Genomic DNA, 22,205 nt, shown 5'->3' with positions numbered 1-22,205 from the left:
GAGATGGGAGATGATGTGAACTAAAACTCACCAAGTCAGTTTTATTTGTTTGTTTGTTTGTTTTTAATTGAAGTCTAATCAGTTACAGTGTGTCAATTTCTGGTGTAGAGCATCATGTTTTAATCCTACGTATATATACATATATTCATTTCCATATTCTTTTTCATTATACATTACTACAAAACACTGGATGGATATAGCTCCCTGTGCTATACAGAAGAAATCTGTTTTTTATCTATTTTGTATATATTAGTTCACAAATCTTAACTACCAAGTCAGTTTTATCTTCAAATGAACATTATGGGAATGGACTCAGACAAAGTCTTTGCTTTCTCCTCAAGGCTAGGGTTTTGGACATGGGCACGTAAGATGCCTACAGACTGGCTGGCTTTCTCTTGACTTAGCTTTAAGCCTGTATGACTTACTGGAGGAAAAGTCGTCTAGGAAGAAAGAGAAAATGAATGAATGAATCCAATGTCCTTTCGAAAAGCAAGCTTTTATAACTAACGTTAGCCATGGTGATGACAAATCTTTGTGACATGCACTATTGACAACCTCTAGTAAGCTGTTCTTTCAGAGTGCTTTGCAACTTTCATCTAGTTAATCTTCAGGGACACCAGAAATGATCAAAAAAGACCCAAAACAATCATCAAAAAATGTCATGAATCAAAATGATTAATTTTGTTTCAGTTTTTATCAATTTCTTACCAATTCTGTGTAATGGAAATGGAAATGATTCCTTCCTGGAATGTAAAATTAAGAAATCTTGGTGTAGTATGGAAACTATATTTCTGGTTTAGCTTGTCTGTTTACTTACCAATATTTGTCTCTTAATTGAAGAAGGGTATGGCTTGTTATATATATCTGAGATAAATAGCATAACATTGTTGCTAAAGCCACTTCAGCTTCTGCCATATATCCAGTGTGTATCATGTTGATGTAGATCAAAACATTTACAAACATTCACAAAGGTAAAAACTACCAAACTGTAAACTATGGAAAACTCCCACCACCTTGCTTCGGACTTTATCTTTTACTTGAAAAGGAAAATGAGTCAGTGTGGTTGACACATTGTCCAAATTAGTCATGAAATAAGGTGACAGATGTAACAGCATTTTGAAAAATACATGAAACTTTAAAAAATGTAATATGGTATTATAATTATTAGTAAGTTTTTCCCTTGATTTGGGGTCCTCTGAAACTGATTTAATTGGGTACTATTTAAGATCAGCTCTTGCTGGATTGTATTTCTAAATGATTATTCATTTTTATACTGAAAGATAATCTGATTATGCGTTCAGTAATGTAAACGTCTAGCTCTTGGTTTTGTGTCTACACAAGGGCTGGCAAACTTGCCGGCAGAAAATGAACTGTGGAGAAAGTTGTGAGAGAAACTGTTACGATGCAAAAAAACATTTCTAGCCTTTTTGTTCTTAATCTCAATTTCCAACTTAGTATAACAAAAAAGAAAAGTTCTTTAAGTGAAAATAAATCTTTATAAATGGTACCTGAAAGCAAAGTTTAATGTCTATATCATGACCTATCAGCCAAATTTATTTTTTTTCTAAAATCGTATGTTACAATCTTTCACTCTAACCTTAGTCTATAAAACTTAAATATCTCTAAAACTATCAATTCATTTATTCTCTCACTACGGGATTAATCATGTCTTCAGCAGGTATATATTAACACATATTGGGCTAGGTCAAGCCAGTGGTACAAGTAAAATTCAATTCCAGGAGTTTATGTTTGAACAAAACTTCTGCCACTCCTCTCTGGAGTCACTTTTGCTGCTGGACGTGTTGTTCCTGAATCTTCCTGAACATCTGCAGAGCCTGGGCTGGGAACACAAATGGAGAGTCACACATTAGACATATTTTAAAGTTATACTTCAACATAAATAGTGAAATAAAATATGGTGTAGCCAGCTGCCTTGACTAACATACTTTCCTAATGATAACATTTAAAAATATGTTGAATGCTACTGTTTGGTATGACTGGAAAATAAAATATTATTTCAACTTCTTCTCAGTTGTTTAAAAGGCTAAGAATAAAATATAATAGTAATCAAAGTAACTTTAATCAAAATATATTGAAGTTATTTTATATGCTTTACCGAGTATATTTACATCAAAAATATAAGTGAAAATAAATTTTAAAACTAGCGAAGTAAATAATTTTATTATAGTTTCTAAAATTTTTTCTAAGTGGCTTAAAATGTCTAGCAAAATGAAGGGATAATAAATGAACTGTAATTAACTTGTACACAGTTTATAAAGGAATGTATTTAAATGATGCTAAGTTTTACTTAATTTTGAAACAATCAGATCTTATTGAATATTTTTATAAAAATAAAACTATTGCTAGTCTATCAATCAATGCCCATCCAGTTTCCATTGTAAAGAATTTACATGATGTTTTATCTTAACCTAAATAAGTACAAATTTAAAAACAGTTGAGTTGCTTAATATTAGAAAATATTTCTCAGCCAACATGTCCAGCTACTGTAAATATTGTGTTAATGCATATGTTCTTCCAGAACCATGGATTAGGATGCAAACAGAAACAAGAAAACGGATACTCGAAAAGGACACCTCATAATGGGAGAAGCCATTGCATTCTTGCTCTCGGCGAGGGTTAAGTTAATGATTTTTGTCTTTTCCAAGTCCTTCCGCTGCTCAAATAGTCCCTGCATTCCAAGGCAGTGCCCATCTCTTGTGTCAGCAGCCACCTGGCAACCCATATACCTCACAGTCCTTGGAAGTAACAGCTAATTGTTCTGGGGTAGTGAGGGAGGAGCTTCTCTGGGGCTTGAGGAGAACTGATCACAAGAGTAGATGTTTGGGTTACGGGTGCACTGTCGCAGATCAGAACTACAAGTGACGGAAGCATCCCTGTGTCTTTATGAGAGTTAAGGCTTCTCGAGTCGGTGGTATTTGGGCCCGCAAAAGCACGCATGCAGCACAGGGGCCCAGCTTGCGGATCTTAGGCATGTATTCGGTGTGAACCTGGTGCTACTAAGACTTCTTATGTGAAGCTTGAAGATCAAGCCAACACAGCAGAAGGCAGGGGGACTGGATGGCAAGGAAAATGTATGAACCCCAAATCCCATTTGCACTTGAGGCCAGCTCTACACCTGGAATTTTCATTTGGTGAGACAATATATTGTCTTTCTTTTCTTAAGCCATTTTTTTTTTAAATGGGATTCTGTCATTTGCAACAGAATCACGGTTGAGAGAGCAGGAAACCATTCTCTCTTCAGAACACAAACCATCAGAAGTGTCACGTCTGCCTTGACTACATTTAGCAGGATAAGAAGAGGAACTAGAAAGAGAGACCACTAGATTTAGACTCAAATTCTGGGTCATCTCTGAGTGGCAACTTTTTTCACCAACACCACTCAGCCACCCATCCGTCCTTTTGCCTTCTGGTTTCAACTGGCCTTTCTCTGGGTATCAAAGACGCCTTTGAACAACTGGACGTGACTGACAAGAGGATGGTGAGAGGTCTGAATAGGCAAAGGAGCCTTGAAAGTGCTCTTCATGCGAGCATCATAGCTGCACACTGACACGTCCATTCATTACATGTGGAATTTGTTAGAAGGGATAAATACCTAATTCCATAGCCCACTGTGGAAGAGAGTATTGCATTTCTAAAATCTAAACAACCACCCATTAATGCTTAATTCCCATGATTTGAAAATCTTTTCTAATCTCATTTTTCTTTCCGTCTCCAGCCGAGTAATTTTTTTTCGTATATATTTAATCATTAACATAGCATCAGTGTTGGCTGTAAGGTAATACCACGAGAAGCCCGCCTGGACGCTAATGGCTTCATCGGAGGCTGCACATTCCTCATGATTATGCACCTACTGAAAGCTTTCATTGCACGGTAGCAAAGTCAGCCTGAAGTAAATCATGAACTCCACTTGAGTCAGCGTATCGCGTATCAAGATTTTCTATAAGTACATGTTGACTTTTTGGTAAAGACCCAAGTCCCTAATCAGTCTTCCAAAAAAAAGAAAAAAGAAGAAGAAAAAAAAAAAAACCTCACAAAAATACAGTGGGTGGAACCATGCCCTACACTAATAATCTATTTCAAAGAATACCTTCTTTCAGACTACACAAAAATACAGTGCTTACATTTTTACAAACCCACAGTTTATATCGAAATTATTTTATGTTTAGATATCACTCACTAGTACTGGTATTGAGCCAGCCTGAGAACTACATAAACACCAGATTTTACACATTACATAGCTCCCACAACATTTTGCTCTAAGCTGGTGAGTTAGTTATAAATCTACACGCAGTTTACAGTCTAACTCCACCCTGATAGCTCCCTTGCTCCCACCATTTTTTTTTTTTTTTGGCCAAGAAAAGCAGCAGGGGATATATATATATATACCAAAAGAAATCAAATCATACGTGTGCACTTTTGTAAACTAGGAATTCCTGTTTCTGTTACTGTAAATCACTACCAGATGTCAAACAGCAAAATGTTCATTACTCCCCGAAATAATGGAGTTGATTAATGAGGCACATTTACATTGTGGAATCTTGGTCTCTGTCATAACTGGACAGGGTTTAAGAAGTTTTAAAAAAAATCATGCAGATGGGGAAATAACTTTAACTATTATGCTTCAAAGGCAAAGTAAATATGCGGCATCTTGGGGCAGGATTTGGTCATCTACAGGGTAATAACTTCCAAATGAAACTGAGCTTTCTTCTTAAGGAGAAGGAATGGTGGCCATGTCACAGGACATAAAGATAGATCCGTTTCTGGCCAGTCTGTGGCGTTTCAGTGCTCAGTATAGGAAATCTATTCTAGGGGCTTTTCAGCGCAATGCATAAGCTGTTCAAGGCAGTCTAGTCTGACGGCCCTACTCCAGTCACCTGAGTGAGCGACTCTTGGCTTGGTTACTTGTGTGATGACAGTATTTGTGCAGAAATACTTTTCTAAAGAAAATTCCCTCTTCTACTGAATAGGTAGGTAGTCCTTTTTGGAAAAGGAACATCTATTTTAGTGAAGTCACCAGGTTGTAATAAAATCTGTTACCAACTGCAAGTAATCCTCTCCGAGTGACACTTTTCATATTCTGACCATCGCTCTATTATGCCGGTTTCTACGCATGGACTAAACGTACTTCTCGCCTCTGTATTTGTGTTGTATCACGTGGAGGCAAGGGGTGGTAAAAAAAATAACCCGGGGGGAAACTTGACATTGGCAGCTAATCAGAAGTTTTTATTTTGTCATCGAAGCTGCCGTGGAATGACTCACTGGCAGCTGGAGGCCAGGCTTTTGTTCATAAAACTTGGTTCAGACACTTTGGAACCAGTCTGGGGCACGGTTTACCCATAGGAACACTGTCATCTTCGTGCACCTATGTGATCCATTTCTTGATCAAGTATTTACTTTTATGCTAAAAAGCTGAGAACGCACACACACGTTTTCTGTGCTGGGCATTTGTGTGGACACGTGTGTTTGTGTGCCATTCGGTTTCTTAGTAAGCAGTATTAGGTAACCATGAAGAGCACTAACTCTGGGATCAGTCACACATGAATTTCAACCCCTCATCCATCACTCACGAACCATGCAGCTTTTGCCAAGTAATCCAAATTCTGTGAATCTTGGATTCCCTCTGTGTAAAATGGAAATATTAATGAGCACATCAAGTAATTATGTGAAGAATTAAATAAGGTATAGTACATGAAATCCTTAACATTGTGTTTCACAAAGTTGGTGCCATCCCATCCCAGTCCCCCCGCCCCCTCCACAATTCATAGTCATGTCTTTCCAACCAAAGACCTTTCCTCATCCAGGCACATCCAGCTCAAACTCCCTGATTTTCCTTTTATTGCGCCAGCTGGAGTTACACGGAGCAAACCAAGGACTCACACAATGGGAGTCATTAATATTAATGTTAATTAAAAATGAACTATGATCAGCATTTGAAATAAATTGAAAATCCAGTACCTAGAATTTAAATGCTCTGTTGTCAGTTCCAAAGAATCACAGAGCTGGAACGGAGTCCTGGATGACCTGGACAGACCCCTTCCTTTTAGAGTTGAGGAGAGTAAAACCTGCAGAAATCTTTCTTTCCCTCCAAGTCTCTCCAGAAGTGGTGCTGCTGGGACTAGAAGCCAGGTGTGGCCCCAGCCCTGGTGGCCCCTGCTGCCCTCTGTTCTTGGCCTGGGCTCTGCTGCTCCTCTGAGTTTGTGATCAGGGCCAAACACTCATTCTTGTGAAAACACGAACCCAAGGGAAATGCAACAGGCAGCAACTGGGCTGGTCTTGTCATTAGAAGTCTGAAAACCGTAGGCTGAGAATCGTAGGACTAACGCTAGGTCGTACAGTTCTGAGAGGATGAAAATGTGATAATGGATGCAAAAGCAAGTCATGAGAAAGAAAGTTTTATGTAATAATGAGTATTAATATTATGCATTTCTTTTATAATCAATCGCCTGCTTGTTAAATTGAATCAGATAGCAATTTGCTGAGAATACCTGGTGTTAAACAGCCTTCTTTCTTTGGCGAAGAACATTTCCATTATGAAGAGGGGAGAGGGAGCGGGGAAGAACCATGTCCCAGGAGCTCTTCACACAAAATGAATTACTATCCTTCATTTTATAAGAGCTATTTGGTCCAAGATCTCCCAGCATCTGAAGAAGACCAGGCTTAACCTTTGTTATTTATGAACTAACAGAAGCCGAGGGTGATAAAGGATTGTTTCAGAAAATACTCTAAGTCCAGGTAAAAGCTAAAACCCAAACCTTGTGCTGATGGGGGAGTCTCCTCAGTTCAGAGGGGAAAAGCATCTTAGTGGCTGAATGTTAGAAACTGAAGACAATTTAGAAAAAAGGAGGTTAGCTCGGCATGGCTAAGCGTTTTTTAACTGTGTAGAATACAATTACGACCTTTCCCTGAAATCCACATTCTATTTTGAAAAGGAACATTTTCGTTGTATTTCGTCCTGTAGAGAGACCCACACTTTGTTCCACTTCTGGCTAGCATTCATTCATTCTCTCATTCATTTAACTTTTAAAAATCTTCTATTCGAAATTCAGTCCTCCCCTTCAACATACCGAAGAGTTCTTAAAGAAGAGACAATGAGTTGTGTTTGAAGAATCCGCTGGTTTTCTCAAAGAGAGGAGAAGAGTGTGTTTGAGCTTCAAGGCAGATTTCAAGGACGCCAAGGAGGAGCTCTTCTTCCCTTTTTAATCAAATAAAAAAGAGAAAAGAAAAATTCTAAAAGCTCTGAGTTGGGGGAAAGGTGGGTGGGAAGGGTTAAATTGGCAATTTGAGATCTGCAGATACCAACTGTTATATATAAAATAGATAAGCAACAAGTTTCTTCTGTACAGCACAGGGAAATATATTCAATATCTTGTAGTAACCTGTAATGAAAAGGAATATATGTATGTACATGTATGACTGAAACATTATGCTGTACACCAGAGATTGACACCACGTTGTAAACTGACTATGCTTCAATTAAAAAATAAAATAGGGAGAGGGTATAGCCCAGTGGTCGAGTGCCTGCTTAGCATGCACGAGGTGCTGGGTTCAATCCCCAGTACCTCTATTAAGAAGGAAAGAAACCTAATTATTTCCTTCCCCCAGAGTTTTTTAAAAATAAAAATAAAGTTTAAAAAGTAAAATAAAATAGTAAATTAAAATCTCTGAGTGGTCTTGCAACGGGCTCAGGAGAATTCTGAATCTTAGAGCCTGGCATCTCATATGGACTCTTGAGAGCTGACTCTCAGGAATTCGTTCAATTCAGACAGTAGGGCCCCAGAAAGGGGACAGGAATTCCTCGAGAGTGCAGCTCGACTGAAGCCCAAGGATAAGGGTACACTGGCATCCCCTGTTGTCCTCTTGCGGTTGACATCCCTTGGGCTCCCCACAGGAGCTCACTTTCTTACTCAACCTCTTAGAATCCCAGCGTTCCCTTTGGGGTGGGTTCAAGGACTCAACGGACCCTGCTGCGATGCAACTTTGAGCATCTAAATCCCACAGATGTTGGAACACTGGCATTTTGCCATCCACCCCGTGCAAATATCCACCTTCCCAAACTATTCTGTACGCTAATAAGGCACTTGACTACTAGAGGGTTTTGTCTGCCTTTGTTTTTAATAGTCATTTGCTACCGTGGCTTTCTGCAATGGGAGGATTGGTAGCAAGGTGCTGCCGGTTGGATGAATTACTCTGTGTGTACATGGCCAGGTCACCATGCGTAAAATGAAAAGGGAAAGAGGCATCCACGCTGCCCGTTTTTGCCATCTTTACAATGAATATTGATCCCCATACATCAGTGCAGCTGGAGCAATTACTGGTAATCATGGAAACGGCCAAAATGAATTGATTGACTGTGGTTCCGTCCTGTTTCCCAGCTGTGTAACCAGCTGCACAGCCACAGTCCAAGATAAACCCTGTTTATGGGGTCCTAAGGCTTTTTGATCATGAGAACACTTGTGAAGGGTTGTTAAATAGGTACTTGAAGATTCCATAGCAAGTTAGAGCACCTTTGAGGGTGTCTGACTCAGGAAGGAAGTGACTGTTCATTCACCAGGATCCCAGCTGATGACATCGCCACTACATGAGAAACCTCAAGGCCAAATCAGATTTAAAACAACGGGAAAATGCTCCAAATCAAGAAAACATTTGAATTCTGGAGTTGCTGATTTGCTACCCTGCTGTCAGGATGCCGTTTACAAGTAAATAAATTTAAATAATAATAAAAATAGTACCATTTGATTCATTTACTTACAGTAAATGTATGCTTGATAGTTTCTAAATGGACTCAAACAGTGACACACGTACACACACACACGTATCAAGAAAAACAGATGCCACAATTTTTCACATCTGCCTATATTGCTTATGACATGCGGGTGGCTAAACAGTACTTAAAGTCGTGTGAAATGCTAGATGAGACTCTTACCCCTGACAAGTTCTGTTATTTATTAAGGAAGTTTTGTTAGTTTAACATTGGTTCTGCATGAACCATAGTTTTGGATTTTCTGAGTCATCCTTTTCGCTTGCATGAAAGCAGGACAACCTTAGCCCAATGGCAGCGGACTCTGACCTCTCTTACATTTCCCATCTGCACTACATTCATCACAGCATAGAGTTTGGAATCTACAGCCTTTCTGTGCAATTTAGGTAAGAGAGGGGAGGGAGGGAAGCACTAATAACCTCCCTCAGGGGGACCCAGACTACGTCTCGCACCATCCCAGGGATCTGGGTCAGAGGAAGACCGAAGCTGTACTGACAACTTACCTTTGGACAAGGGCAAACGTTGGTTTGGAAATGGCTCTGCATCTGCTCTTCTTACCCCGTGGAATTCTGAGTCTCTGAAGTTGTTATAGTTTGAAGTGGATGTCTCATATTCCCCCCAACATCGATGGGAATGTTCAGACCCCCCACCCCACCCCTCCCACTCTCTGTCCTGGGGGGAAGCATCTGAGCTTAGGAAGAAACTCTGATTCAGTAGAGTTTCAAGATGGGGGGACAGGAATGATGACCCATTAACAGCACAACTGACCTGGGATCTTAGTGAATGTTTTCCTTACCAAAAATTTGTGAAAATTCGTGGAACACATGGCCTAAGAACAGGACAGGATGTTGGCAATCAGGACTGCCCTAGAAGTCAGAATTCTTCTTGAAAATCCAAAACACATGGCCCCAATAGTAATAATCCAAACTGATTTTCAAATGGTGCCAAGGTGATTGCAAACATTTGAGATTATGACTTATGAAAAGTTTAGGGAAAAAATTATTTTGGGAAAAATAATTTATATTACTGTGTTTAAAATTGAATTTTTACAATATATTTGTATATGATTTATTTTTTAAAACACTTGTACTCAGATGTGCAAAACAGGAGCATTTACTTTTTTTTTTGGTGAATTGTAATTGTGGCTTTTCTATAATTTCCTACTTTTCAATGAGTTAACATTCAAGTGTGCTCTTTGTTACAAAAGATGGAAAAAATTTATTTTGACATGTGATGACCTCCTTTCAGCTAATTCCATCATTAGTCTTTGAACATTAGTGCTAATGAGGAAAAAATAATGTGAGAATAATCCAAAAATAGTAGGTAATCCAAAAGGCATGTATAGTTGACTTAACAATGTTTTGTATTTATTTTGGGATATGGCTATGTCTAAAGTTATTGGCATTCTCATTATTTCTGATAGTATAATTAAGTCATATTACAAAGAAGTACCTCAGAATGAGCATTATAATATTTTAGAACCTATTTTATTTGAAGTTTAATGCATCAGCATGAATCTTGGCGATGCTAGTACTACTCTGAGAAATACTGATAAGACATTTTTTTGCAACCAGCCCATCTCTTCATTTTAGGTTCAGTCTTCCCATTCCATCACTATGTACCTTTGTTGTTTACCTAAATCCTAAATCCCCAGTACTCTAACTGTTCACTTAGCTTTGCCCTGACTTGGTAGATACACCCAACTAATTAACAAATAGTCTACTTCAGACTCACAACTTGATTTGGGGGAGGAAGAGAACGGAAAATAAATAAAACACATAGTTTTTTACATTCAGGACCTTAGACTAAAAAGAACCAGGATTTGATATTAGAACCCTTGAGCCAAAGTCTTGATTTCGGTGATCACTATTTTTATGATGTTGCACAAATCAGTCTGCTTCTTCGGCTCTCAGATTCCTCATTAGTAAGATGAATGGGTTGAAACAGGTTAGTGCTTTCCCAAGGGGTCCCAGGTGCCCTCAGAATTGCCTTAGGCTACAAGAAAGTCCTGGATAAAAGAGGATGAGGATGTCGGGGGTGAATGGACAGGGTTTCAGTCCTTCCTCCCTAGTTCAGAGAAAGCCAGTGGTACATGTATCTCTGGATACGTTGATGTCATTGACGCCCCATGTAACATTGTGGGTGGGGGAAAAGAAGGGAGAAAAAAAATTGAAAAGTAGACAAGAGTCTTCCGTTCTCATACACATAAATTATAATCTGGTGAGTTGGGACACCCTTGAAACCCTTGGGAGTATTTACAAAGCAGTGTAGAGTAAGCTAGACACCTCATAACCACTGTGCTTGGGGATCTGAGGTTGAGTAATGTCAGACTTTATAGACAAATTAGGTTTGGGAGAGCTCGGTTAAGCTGGAAATGATTAGTAGATGAGTAAGTGACATAAAAGATAATTTTTATAATCCAAGTTAAAAAATAAAGAACATTATGATAATATCAATGGCATTCTTTACATTTTAAATGAGTATTCAGTGTAACACGATTGATTTTCATGTGTCTTTGTCTTGATAGAGTAAGGCTCCCTGGCTGCTCGGGTGATGCTGTGGAGTAAAGACAAGGAAGAAGGGGGCAGGCAGAGGGGTGTTACAGAGAAAAGAAGGTCTTGACCGCTTCCTCATCCAGTCGATGGGTTTACCGACTTTCGGAGACACTCAAGTTTGATAATAAAATTGTATGACTATTGACCCTGTTTTGAATGCTCTACTCTCTCTTTCAAAGGATTTTTTTTCTGCCTTTTTGAAAAGCACAGGAAATGTAAACTGAACAGATATGTTTTGAATATCCATTTCCACCTCCTTATATATTTGCCACAGAGTATCCGAGCCCTTTCTAAAGGGGTCCATTTCCATCTCTTTAGCAGCATATTTTAAATATAAAGTAAGAAATGGCTCGAGGATTAAGAGACAGCTTCATTTCTGGTCCTAAATCCTTCTGTTTCTCTTCATCATCCCAGAATGATCACAGGGTCTTCTGATAGACTGTGAGAGCACAAATAAAGTTATTTGGCAATCACTTGACTCAATGTGTTTGAATCTCCCAGTAACCAAATGCTTTACAGATGCTTCATTTAAAAAAAAAATATATATATATATATGTATATGTGTGTGTGTGTGTGTGTGTGTGTGCGCGCGCGCGCTGGGGAAGAAGCATAAGAGAGAATGCAAAACAAGGCAGAGCTGGAAGGGAAGGTTTCAGAGGGGAAGACAAGCAGAATGCTTCCTCCTCTCTCTCTACCTTTTTTTCTTTTACTGAGGTCTTGAGCTCTTTCTGTCAGTTCTTTCTAGAAAAAAATCGAAGGATGCTGGCCTCTCTACATAAACACTCGTTGAGTAGGGGGTGAAATTTTATAAAACAAGTTTGTGTTATTTTCATTAAAAAAAAAAAAAAACTTCACATGGAGGGGGAAATAGCTCAGTGGTAGAGTGCATGCTTAGCATGCAGGTCCTGGGTTCAGTCCCCAGTACTGCCATTAAACAGCACATCACCACCACCAAAATATCTCTCTTTACTAGCTAGAGAGGTGGATGTCTCTCCCTTTCTTTAATTTTATGCTTCCCTCATACAATCCTCTACTCCCCAAAATAGGGTAAAATAAAATAAAATGATGAGTTGTCCATCGGGAAAAGGAAGTGGTAAAAAAAAAGTAGAAATTAGGTATTTTAAAGTTAAAAATAACTTTATAAATCTCCTGCTTAAATCCTTAAAACCTCCTCACTGCTGTCTCAATTAAGTCCCAACTGTGTAACATGGTTTTGCAAGTTCCTTTGTGATCTGGCATCTACTTACCTGTTCAGTCTTAGCTCCTTAACAAATCTTCTTCCAGACAAGCTGCCAACCTTGCTAAAGCATGTGGATTTCCAGTCTCTCTTTCACTTCTTGGCCCAAACAAAAGGCGAACCCTCTATCTTGACCACCTGCCACGCATCTCTCCCTAGTCTTGTTTGGTTTCAGTAAAGATCACACCATCCCCGAAAAATTTTTCTCTCCTATGAGCCTCTTTACTCCATCCCCCAATTAAAGTCTGCATATAACCTATTTTGATTACATGGGAAGTGAGTGTCTTATTTCCCCAGTTCACACACTCAGATAACAACACCCTAACTTAAAAACAGATTCCTACAACTCTAATTTTTAAGTATGTTTCAAATTCTAAAAACAGAAAATGCCATGCCTTCCCTTCTAGGTGAAGCCAAAGTAATGATTAGTTTGCTATCCAGTGTGATAATCCCAGCCAGTGATCTACTCAGCTCAGGTCCCTGTCCATCTTCAGCCCTAAGGACTGTCTAAATTTGGAGGGAGATTTGCAGTAATAGTTCCGACTAGAACAGCTAACTCTTAACAGGCCCTGCTAAAACCTTCTACATATTTGTTCAGTCCTCACAACCATTCACTGAGGTAATATCATCATTTGCACAGCTCACAGGAGACTCAGCCTGGATCTGCACCTGGAAACTCTGGGTCCAGAACTCTTACAGACCCAGCTGTATTATCTCCATGAAGCATGCATCCCAAACCAACTGAACCAGAATCTCTCCTTCCTAGTGAGCATAGTAGGTGATCATTCAATATCAGATGAATAGAAAGAAAGGAAAATAGAGAAAAAAGAAGAGAAGGAAGAGGAGAAAGTAAACAAAGAGTCTGCAACCTGCTGTGAAAAGGTAACAGGAAATGCCCCTCCCCCTCCCAACTGTCTCCCATCAGTCTGGCTACCCTGTGGCTGTCTATCCACCTGCAATCTGCAGATTCAGTAAGGCGCTGTCAGTCATTACTGCGCACTTCTGCTTGCTGGAAAGGCAGTATAAATCTGTGCACGCTCAACTTCTGCATTTTTTAAAAGAATTACTTTGTCATCAAGTTCATAAATTCTCCTGTCCTCAGAGGCTGGCAGAGGTAAAGGCAGACGCAGGATGGAGTGTGACTGACTCAGGGGAATGCCTGCTGGAGCTTTGCTGACTCGGATCTGGGAAGGTGTGAGAGGCTGTCAGAAAAGCAGCCAGAGATGGAGACAGCGGAGAGTTCAGGGTAGCGGTTGACGGCAGCGCCCTGCCGGGGATACTGGAAAGTGAAGGGTTTTCTCCTGACTGGCTGCTTCAACACTAACATGCATGTGACCTTGAGCAATTCTCTGGATGTTCCTTTCTTTCTCACTTAAAATGGAGGCCATGTTCTGAGTAATTACTTAGGTCTTTTCAAGGCTCAATGCGTTGTGCCTGTGATCTGCGCTGCTTTGTGTTTCTAAGTGCCCGCTCCCTTTTCAGGCTACGGCTCAGGGATATTGCTGAATATTTCTTCCATTTTCTCCCAGAAAAAGACATACTGCTGAGAAGGTGAGGATAGGGGATGAGGAGGGGCAACCTTTCGTGTTATTCGAATTGGCTCCTTCCCAGTCAGTTCTAGGCTCTCCCAGTCCTAGGAAGAATCATTTCCATACATGCCACTAGCTGCTCTGTCTTCTTAGGTACTCTCTTTAAAAGCTATTTTTAGACATGAATGCACAGATTCCAAGATATCAAGAAATGTGGCAACTGTATGAATATTCTAGTTGTTTCTATTGTGTTGATGTTTCAATTAATAAAAGCAAACTGAACAAAGTAGAAAGTTCTTTTTTCTCTTTTATAGTGAGCTGCATGCAGAGAATTGTTTAAAAAGTTGAAGAAAAAGCTATAGTATAGAAAGAAGGTAATAATTCTCTTTTGTTCCTTGATTTTTTAAGACACTGCATCCAATGATTTCCCACAATTATTAACTGCAAATAATTGCAACATTAGAATTCCTTCGATTCATCTTACTGAGTATCACTGGGTATTTGAGATTTTTACTGAATTATCATGTAAAGGATTTTAAAAATAAATAAGCAAAAGTCACTAGTTAACACTGATACTATCAATGTAATATCTTAGTTGTAGATTTCTGTCTTCAACAATAACTGCTAATAAATTTGAACAAACAGTCTCTGCATGACAGTTGAGGTAGGAATCTAGTCATCATACAGGACGGGCCAATCAGAGTTGCGGTGCTAAGTCACTTCCCCTCTATTTCTTTTGACTTTCAAATGACAGTCCGCCATTTCCGGTGGGCTATTTCAACCAGAAAGCAACTGATTTCTTCTGTTCCCACATCTCTGAGTCTAAAGCTATAACTGGCATCACTGTCTAAAACTCATTGACAAGGTCTGGTTAGATGAAATGCCAAGGTGGGGAAAACAGTCACTTCCAACTCTCTCTTTATTTTTGCTCTATGTTCTTTTTTTAACTGTTTTTTTTAAATGGAGGTGCTGGGGATTGAACCCAGGACCTCATGCATGTTAAGCACATGCTCTAGCACTGAGCTCTATGCTCCCCCCCTGCTATATGTTCTGAAATGCTTATATCCCTTCTGCTGTGCCTGTGACTGTGCCAGCTTCCCAGTGGAGATGACAACTGGGCTAATATAAAGGTATAAACACTATAAAATACATATTGGTTAATTGCTAGAAATTTCTGAAGTAAGATCTTTAAGTTTTCATTTCACGTTGTAGGGATTAAACTGTGGCAACAATGGCCAGTAGCCCTCTTTGGTGAATGATTTGCAAAGATGACTGCAATTGATTCCTCCCAAGTATTTCCATTTCCTTGAATTTGGAATTACCCTGTGACTGGCACTGACCAACAAAATGTGGCAGAAATGATATTATGTGGCTTTGAAACCAGGACCTGGAGACCTTGTAGTTTTCTCCCTTTCCCTCTTGGAATCCTGCAGTCATGATGTGGAGAAGCCCAATTAGCTTCTTTCAGAAACAGAGACCACTTGGAGAGAGTGGCTCAGCCAACAACCAGCACCAACTGCCAAGCATTGCCAGTGAGGCTATCTTGGACGATCTAGGCTCAGGTGCCTTCTGTTCCTCCCCTTTTTGGACAAGAGTGTTTATTATGTTTAGGCTGTCACTGTCTCATGACATGTGTTGGCTCTGTGAGTGGCAGGTAATTTGTCTTTTCCATCCACAAGGCTTTGGATTAAGAGCAGCCATACTTCAGGTGCTGTATCCCAGGAGCCTCCGAGGTAGCCAGACTTGAGGCAGTTAGCACAATCATGGACTTCCAGTCTGATGCTACCATGGTATGAGGTGTTGGGGGGGCCTTGAAAGAGGGTGAATATGTTTTGTATGTGGAAGAAAAAGAAACACTGTGACTAGAGAAAGAGTGTGATAGATAATTTCATGGCCAGAAATTCTGCTCATCACCATTTGGACGCTCATTTCAATGGAGATGGAAACTTTTTTCCTCTGCTCATTTAAGGGTTGACCACTTGATTTAACCAGTAGAATCCAGCAGAAGTGGCACTTGTGAGAGTCCCAGGCCTAGATCTCAAGAGGTCTTGTAGTTCCTACTTTCCCCTTGGTGGAACACTGACCGGAGACTAGCACACAAAGCTCAGTCTAGCCTACCAGCAGATGAAGAGCCACGAGGAGCAGAGATGAGCTGAAGCAGCTAACACCCCCTAGACAAAATAGGTGGCAGACAACTCCAAAGAGGAACTGTGTGAATGAAGTCACCTTAGGCATGACATTTAATGAATAATTAATAATCGTCTACATACGGATAATCGGATTTATCACAAATCTAATTCTTAAGTAAAATGCACTGAAAAGAGAAAAATGATAGAGCAATATTTTGTCTCATGTACATTGTAGTAGGCAGCCTCTAAAAAGACCCTCAAGGATCTCTTCCTCCTATTATTATTGTGTAATCCTCTCTCCTTGATTGTGAGCTGGACTTATTGCATAATTCTAAGAATTTGAGTAAGGGAGAAGTGATGGAAAGTCACTCTGAAGATAGGTTATTAAAAAAAAAAGACTGTGGCTCTTTCCCCTCTTTCCTCCCTCTTTGCCTCTCTCCCTCCCCAACACTCTCTCTTTCTCTTTTATTCCCTGGGTCAATCCTGTTGAGGGACGAGAGCTGTCTTATGTGGCACGATGAGAAATTGAGGCCCCAAATCCAACAGAAGCCTGCCAATAATCACATGAGTGAGCCTGAAAGCAGATCCTTCAGCCTTGTTTGAGCCTCGAGATGACTGCCGCGTCGGAAGACAGCTTGGCTGTGACATCGTTGGGAACCTCAAAACAGAAGAATCTAGTTGAGCACCAATTTAGATTCCCAACCCACAGACGCCATGAGTTAATGTATGTTGTTTTAAGCTGCTAAATTTTGGGATAACTTGTTATGTAGTAATAGAAAACTAATACATACATATTGTAATTTATATATCCATTCATTCAGCAGATACTAAACTGAGCATCTGTTGTGAGCTGCTATAAAGAAAATTATGGATATTGCTCTTCTTCATAATCTGCCCTCAACTCCAAGAAGGAACATTTTTGGCATGCAAAACATCTTCACTTGAATTATGTTAGCAGGCAAGAAAATGGAGTTCCTCATGGGTATACTGTGGAGGGGGTTGGCTATTACAAGAACTCTCACTAATTCCTGGATTTGATAACTCTGTATGATGGCTAGTTCAATAAAAAGTAGCCTGTGGTATTATCTATACCTTTGCACTGAGTGAATTTTAATAAACGTCTCGGAGCTAGGCAGGAATGTGTTGGCACAGAAAGCCACGCTAAATGTGGCCCGGGAAACACAATCCCCCACGTACACTTCAACAGTTACAATCTAGCAGAATAAATACGACAGATGCATAAATAACCATGAAATAAAATGCACCAGAGGAGGTTGTAGGAGAGAGGGGTCCTTCTGCCAAAGGATATGAAGGTTTTGAAAAGTTCAGAGAATTTTGAAAAAGAAATATGAGGATTTAACAGAATTTCAGAAAGCAGAAATAATTGAGTTTAAGGTCCAAGGTTTTTGTTGCTGTTGGTTTTAATTTTACTATTAGTGGTAGTAGGTTGCGTGTTACTCTCAGTGCCAGGCAGGGGAGTCACTGTGAAGCCATGATCTTTGTCTGCACATATGTGAGATCAGCTGTGAGTAGAGGTGACTTCCCTCCTCATCACCTTCATTAGATTTTTGGCAATGGTCGCTCCACACGCAGTTGAATTTTCACTAAAGATAAAAATTCTGTTTTTCAAATAAAATCTCTCTTTAAAATCATGATATGCAGTGGATCAAAATAAAAAGGCACTGTGTGTACAGAAGGTTACCTGCAATTCAAGACAGTAGAAAGTGCTAAAACTGTTAGACAAGATCATAGAATGTTCAAACCCAGAAGTTAATGTGATCTGTTCTTGAGTTTTAAAAGCTTAAAGGAGCTAAACATCTGTTAATCTCTTCTGGCTGACTTTTAAGAGACCTTGTATAACTGCTAAAAACAGATAATTCACGTGAGAACACACAAAAAATCTAATATCCTAAAAACAGTGTACCAAATGGAAGGGCAAACTAAATAACTTAGTATTTGTTATATATTTGGAAATTATACTCTTAATTTTAAGAATGCTAAAAACATGAACATGGCTAGCATGGGCTTAGGGGAGAAAGTGTTATTTTGGAGCTATGCATAATAACAAAACCCAGAAAGACCCAACAAATATTCATCTTTTGAAGATGAAATATTACTAAACTCAAATGTAATGCAGAAGAAAACAAGTTATATAATAAGAATAAATATTTACTAGTATGGCAAAAGGTGACTATTTTAATATAAGATTTCTTATTTGTTCTGGAAAAATTATTATTAAATTGATGACTCGTTTTACAGTTGAAGACAAATAGTCTTGAACATGCATTTTGCATAAATGAAGAGATAGTAAATGACAAACCGCAGAACATTTCCTAGTCAAAATACCGGTGGCAAGAAATATTCCAAGGATATTGATCTTTTGTCATATTATTTGCTTTGCTGTTTCAGAATTGTTTCACATTAATATACATACATATATTTTAAGTAAATTGCCTTTCAGTATCTGCACTGTATTAGGTAGAGATACTTAATAGTAATCAAATCTAAGTACTTTTGATTTTTTTACGGAATGCTATTATAAAGGCAGATTATTAAAATGAATATAATTATCTATGCTTGATTTATCTTTTGCAGGGCAGAGTTTTATTAAACTTGATACTCTAAGTGTATTAGGCAAATTCTTAAAACTCAAATTAATAGAATTTCAGCTTCCAGAGAATCTAAGAACACCCAGCGTTAAGAGCAGAAAGCATTTATAAAGCCAACAAGTAATGGTCAGCTAATGACCTAGGACTTGAGATTGAATTCGGCATCACTGGATTGAATTCAATTATAGTCTGTCCTTCATTACCTACACCAATGAAGAAGAGAGAAAATATAGATAACCCAAAAACTGACACAGGTGTAGTACAGGGTGGTAACAACTGTGTTTTTCCTCATTGTTTCTGAGTTCCATTCTACGTTATAGTTTGTAAGGCATTTGCACTAAGTATTTACCAAATACCAAGGCTGGATGAAAAAAGGGTATTTCTTCCTACACAGGCAGGGAGTACTTCCACTTGGAAGGAAAACAGAAACAAAAATAAAAACAATAATAAAATGTGATGCAATATTTAATACCCACTTTACATAGTCAGATATTTTTCTTGGGACATGAAAATTGTATTTCTAGGAATAAAGTTATATTTTAGATATATTAAGGCCTGTTTAACTGCAGTGTTTTATAGAACAATGCTTTTATTGGATTCAGTTACAACTTTGCTCATTTTTTTTTAAATCTTGGCCATTCTTAACGAAATGAAGAAATAAATTGTGAACCTTGAAGTATATTTCTTCATATATGAAACATCTCTCAGAGCAAAAAAACATAACTATACGGCACTGTAGATTGTTCTCAAAATTTTTAGAAGGGTCTTCTGCAAAAGTCTATGTTCATTTCTGAAGTGATAATTCTTCTTAAGTAGACTGATTACCTTATCATAGAATAATTAAATAGGATATTTTAAAAAGTTTTAGTCAAGGTTTCTTCATGCCTTGCCTACACGTTCCTCATAAGCAGAAGGATTCATTAAAAAATGCAGTTATAAACTTTCACAAGCCAGTCCTTTGGGCTTTTTTTTTTTCTTTTTTGGTCATGTTCAGGGAAGCCACCATAATCAGAGAGCTGGGGCCTGAATGAAGGACAGCAGGTCAAAATGACATTACATAAGCTCCTCTAAAGTTACTATTTTTACATAAAAGACCAGAATGTAGCAGGCATCTATAATACGATATTATTCTTAGCAGATGGAAGTTACTTTATGGCAAGTTTTTGAAAGAATTACATTCCCTTCATTCCTTCAGCACCTCTTTTATCCTCTTTTAAGATGTTCTCTGCCTGACCTTCCCCACAAAGGAAAAGTCAGCCCAGGTTTTCTGGGAAATTACGGTCAAGTCATTCAAGATCATCTAAAGACTTGCTCAGACAAAGCTCTTTTCATAACAGCCTCCAAGCCATAGCCCATTGGTAACTGACCCAGAATAGGACCACTCAAAGCCATACTGCTTTCAGAAAAAGTATTTTTAATGAACTTTACCACTTCCCTTATCAATGAAAACGTTGAAGGTTTGGAGATTACTAACACAGATGTGTCAATTATGAATATTTTTTTCCAGACTCCATTTTTGTCTCTTATAGTTTCAGAACTTATCTAAATTCTCAAGAGCCATGTTCAACGATTAGTGACAACACGATTAAGTACCCCAGATTCTGTGGCACTAAATCTGTAATTGTCAAACGACTTTCAGTAACATCTCTAGCAGTCAGGCTGCAGGGAAGGTCTGATAATTTTTTCTCTTCTTTCCTAAAATATGAAGACCCTAGGACTTCAGATTCTGCTAGGCAAACTTCTTACTGATGAGAACTATTATATATTATATATTCTACCTGTCTGAATATCTCAGTGGAAAATAATTATTTATGTACATTTCTATACTCCAGCAAATTTCTCTCAAAATCAAAGTCTCAAAGATGAAGTTATTTGTTCAATCACATATTTTATCAAACCACATCCTAGAAACTCTGGGTTCTAGGGAGATATTTCAACCAAAGCAATTAATAAGTATTTGTTATCCCAGGTAATACATTCCATTGAAGAACTCATCTCCTGTTTTTCCACATACAAGATGAGGATCAAATGCGGGGGTTGCCTTCACCCAGAAGCTGTGTGATTCTAGACATGGTATTATATCTCAATGTGCTTCCATTTTCTCATCTATACAATGGAAATAACAATATTATCCACCTGATGATGCTCGGGGGAGGATTAAGTTGGTTCATCCATGTGCTCTCAGTGAACGTCAGCTCGCACCATTTGCTTTCTCCAAGTGTTTCTCATCAGTACAGACAGATCTTCAGATTTCTTTCAGATTCCCCTTCCTTTGAAGTTCACTTTTGGTTCTCCCACTAAGAGAGTACAGTTAGATCTTTCATTTATTGAAATTTAAATTATTTATAGCTTGCTTAAATCATCTCTCCTTCCAAAGATATTTACATTTAAAGAAACATTAAAAATCCCGAGTGTATATTAAAAACCTAGGTTTTAGACTTAGATTTTGCTCCTGTTAAGTTACTAACTGGGTAGTCTTGAACAAGTTAGTTAACTTAGTTTTTCATCTCTTACATTTTATAATTCATTAAATGAAGATAATATTGATCTCACATATTATCATGAGAAAATTAGCTGGAATCTACTAAGTAAAGATGTATTTGATGGTACACTTCCCATTGGAAGAGAGAAAAATCTAAGTCCAACTGGCTTAGGGGATTTAACTCACTTTCCTGAAAAGTTCAAGGAAGAGCTGGCTTCAGGGACACCTGGATCCAGCTGCTCAAAAAATGTCCTCAGGCATTAGCTTCTCTCTCTGTTTAATGAGGCAGATGTCTTCTCCACCCAAAGGTTCTAATGAAGACCTGAACTGCCACATCTCACACATACATGTAGTTTAGTTCACATGTCCATCCCTGACCAAATGTCTGTGAACGGTACAGACCAAGTGACCTGGCTTCTGTGCACATTCTGACATGAGGCAAGTCTCCATGGGGATGAAAGAACCTCATTCAGTTTCCTCAGTAATTGGAACTGTTGTAACTATTTTACATAGATATACACACATATCATATATCATGGAATATGTTGTGCATATGACATATATGCTAACATACGTGACATTATAATAATTATACACGGTATGTATGTATTTTATACCTTTTTAACTCATCTTGTTTAAAGATGCCACAATTGTCCATTGGTATTTGAGTAGTAACAGTGGATGGTTAAAGTAGAAGGGAAGTTTTACAGGCTAATTTTACATCTGGCACCACTGGTTTATTGGATCAAATACAAAACTCATATGAATGTGGTTAATACCGAGTATTGCATTTGGTAATGCATTTTGTTCATTTTATGCCCCCTTTAAAGTGCGTATCTGTGCATGTCACTTTCAAACTAGCACCAGGGGGTTTATAAACATTAT

At 38.6% G+C, this 22,205-nt stretch overlaps 2 long non-coding RNA genes across 5 annotated transcripts; one reads left to right on the top strand and one right to left on the bottom strand.

The window, feature by feature from the left end:
* Positions 1 to 1,670: 1,670 nt before the first annotated feature.
* LOC140696670 (uncharacterized) lies at positions 1,671 to 21,725 on the bottom strand. 4 transcript variants are annotated; one of them, XR_012073182.1, is made up of 4 exons: positions 21,507 to 21,725; positions 20,975 to 21,135; positions 7,086 to 7,213; positions 1,671 to 1,840 (listed from the first exon to the last, which is right to left on the bottom strand). It is a non-coding gene; the product is annotated as an uncharacterized lncRNA (long non-coding RNA). The 4 variants fall into 4 exon arrangements; XR_012073183.1 differs by lacking the exons at positions 1,671 to 1,840; positions 7,086 to 7,213 and adding an exon at positions 17,634 to 17,848; XR_012073181.1 differs by lacking the exons at positions 1,671 to 1,840; positions 7,086 to 7,213 and adding an exon at positions 17,634 to 17,833.
* On the top strand, positions 14,882 to 17,320 carry LOC140696669 (uncharacterized). The gene is made up of 3 exons (XR_012073180.1): positions 14,882 to 14,988; positions 16,776 to 16,953; positions 17,054 to 17,320. It is a non-coding gene; the product is annotated as an uncharacterized lncRNA (long non-coding RNA).
* Positions 21,726 to 22,205: the final 480 nt, after the last annotated feature.

Source organism: Vicugna pacos, chromosome 5, assembly GCF_048564905.1.
Source record: "Vicugna pacos chromosome 5, VicPac4, whole genome shotgun sequence".
Lineage (NCBI taxonomy): Eukaryota > Metazoa > Chordata > Mammalia > Artiodactyla > Camelidae > Vicugna > Vicugna pacos.
This window is presented reverse-complemented; position numbering and strand designations above follow the sequence as displayed.